Source organism: Monodelphis domestica, chromosome 1 (genome assembly GCF_027887165.1).
Source record: "Monodelphis domestica isolate mMonDom1 chromosome 1, mMonDom1.pri, whole genome shotgun sequence".
Classification (NCBI taxonomy): domain Eukaryota; kingdom Metazoa; phylum Chordata; class Mammalia; order Didelphimorphia; family Didelphidae; genus Monodelphis; species Monodelphis domestica.
Window position 1 is genome coordinate 106,691,909 of NC_077227.1, and position 2,995 is coordinate 106,694,903.

Consider the following 2,995-nt stretch of genomic DNA (forward strand, 5'->3'; position numbering starts at 1 on the left):
GATCAATGACACATGTAAAACCCAGTGGAATTGTGTTTTGGCTATGGGATGGAGGTGGAGGTAGGGGAGGGAAAGAACAACAATCTTTTAACAATGGAAAAATATTCTAAATTATTTAATTAAATAAAATTGTCCAAAACTTAAAAAAAAAGACCTGGATATGAATTCTGGTTCTAGACTTAATGTTGGTGGGAGACAAGTTCTTTAACCTCTCTGGACCTTGCTTTTATTACCTGTAAAGTTGGGGTACTTCTACTTGTCTAAGAAGTCCTACTCTGATTACTCATTGTGAAACAGAGGTGACCTTGATTTCTTAGAGGCTTTGCCAGATCATAATTTCTGGCAAGTTCTCTCAGGCTGCAGGAATAGACTCAGTGATGGTGTAAGCCTTTTGTCTGAGGAACAAGCTAAATCAGTTTGAAGAGGCCTGTTATTGGTTAGCTTCTAGATGAACTTTTTTTTTCAGACAGCAACTTCTGACAAATTCTACTAAGGTGCAGATGAGATATTATCTGCCTAGTGGAGGTTGTACTCCACTGACTAATCACAAATCCTTGAAATATGGAAATATTACTTCCACTTTGTCTTTGTGACTTTAGGGTTTGATTTGATTCAATTCATTTCAATTCAACAAGCATTAACTTTATTCTCATTTTATTCTATAGTTATTTTAATTTTGATCCTCTCATTGCTGCACTGTACTTTTCCCTATAATTAAGAAAATCATTTAATTAAAGCCAACTGCCATAGTGAACATGCCTCATACCATACACTATATTACATAGCCCTAGTCTCTACATCTCCTTGGAGAGGAGGAATGTGCTTCCACTGTAGTTCTCCAAGATTTATTACCAAGATTATTCTTGACAATTCATGTTTGCTTGCCTTTAGTGTTATCATTTCCATTATTGTTATCTTAGACAATTGTCATTTTTCTTCAATCTGCATTATTCCATATGTCTTCCCATCTTTCCTCAAGTTCCTTAATTTGCCATTTCTTATGGTACAAGAATACTGTTACATTTACATGCCATCATTTCAGCAAACATGTAGGAAGCACTTAAATAAGGCACTCTGGCCTATGTATTAGGGATACCAAGACAAAACTAACAAAGAGTTTCTGACTTCAAGGACCTTCTATTCAAAGTATCAAATGCTACAACATGTACAGAGATAATAAAACAATTGATACTTTGAGGCCAGAACCTGGGGGTGGATGGGTAAAGAGCTTCATTCAAAGGTTTATCTATGCTGAGTCCTGGAGAAAGCTAAGGTTATAGAAAGAAGAAAATGCATTATAGATATGGGGGATGCCCTGTGCAGGTACAGGATGCTGAGTTCAAGGAACAGCCAGTTGGTTAGTTTGGCTAAGATGTAGCTGTCAGTGAGGTGGTCATTGTTTGGATTTGTTATAAAGAGCTGCATTTAAATCTGGTTGCAGACACTATCTGTACAAGTCTAAGCAAGTCCTTTGACTCCCTCAGCCTCCATGCCTCATCTGTAAAATGAGGGGGCAGATTCGTTGGTCTCTTGGGTCTATTCTAGACCTAAATTATCATGTTGAGCAGTTGAGTATATGAAGCAAAATAATATAAAGTGAATTGGGAATGATAAGCTGGAGCCAGATTGTAGAGGGCTTTAGATATGAAGATGAGGAATTAGGTTTGTTTGGTTTTCTTTTTTTCAAACCTGGAAGTAAAAGGGAGCCACTGATGATTTCTGACCATGATGTAGTCAGACTTTTGCTTTAGGAAGATTCTTTTGGCAATTGTGTATAGGATAAATTGGAAAGAGGAAGAGTTATTGAAATTTATTGCAATACTTCAAATGTGAAATTCACTTAACTATACATCTCAGTTTCTTCATTTATAAAATGTGAGTATTGGATTAGATGACCCCCTGGGGTTCCTTCCAACTCTATGATCTTTTGGTTCTTTCATGTTTGATTCTGTATTGAGGCCCTGGCACTGGAGTGGGAACCATGTTAGTAGAAAGGGGAAGATAGAAGAGATATCATGGAGGAAGAATGGACAAATCTAAGCAACTGATTAAATATGGGTGAGGGATGCAGTGAAGAGTCGACAATGACAATAAAGTTAGAGAACTGGTTTACTGGAAGCAAAGTGTAGTACCTCTGACAAAAATATGGAAGGTAGGGGGAAGGAACAGTTTGGGGAACAGTAAATGTGTTTTGTTTTGGACATGATGAGTTTAAGATGCCTGGGGACATGCAAGTGTCTAGCAGGCAGCTGGTGACTTAGGTTTGGAATTCACAAGAGAGACTGGCACAGGGTAAATGGATTTGGATGTAATTGACATAGAGATAATTACTGAATCCCTGAGAACTGATGAGATCACCAAGAGAGAAGGGGTATAGAGAGAACAGGGTCTGGGAGAGACCTCTGGGGGATACCCATTATTTTGGGGAGGAAGATGGATAAAGATGTAGCCATGGATACAGACTAGTAAGATGAAAATCAAGAGAGAGTGTAAGAAAATTCAAGGGAAGAGTATATATAGGAAATGGTAACAGTCCTCTGTGTGAAAAGATAAAGAGAGATTAGAAAGAATGAAGACTGAAGCATTTATAAATACTATATCACTGATAATCTGGGAGAGAAGTTTCAGCTGAGTGGCAATCAGATTTCAAGGTAAGAAGTGAGTGGGAGGTGAGAAAATGGAGGCTGAAAAGCCCCTCCTCCCCGCCAAGCACAAGAGTTCTTAACTTATTTTAGTCATCTAGCTGCTCCCAAACTATTTTTAAAAGCAAGTTCATAGACCTCAGGTTAAAAACACCTGCCTGAAATTTTTCAGAGGAAGAAATCCCAAGCTATCAATAGACTTATAAAAAATGTTCTGATAACACTAATAATCCGAGAAAAACAAATTAAAACCATTCTGAAGTATTACCTCATACCCATCAGATTGCTAAAATGACAAAACAACAACAACAACAAAAAAAAACCACAATGAAAAACCAGAAAACAATAAATGT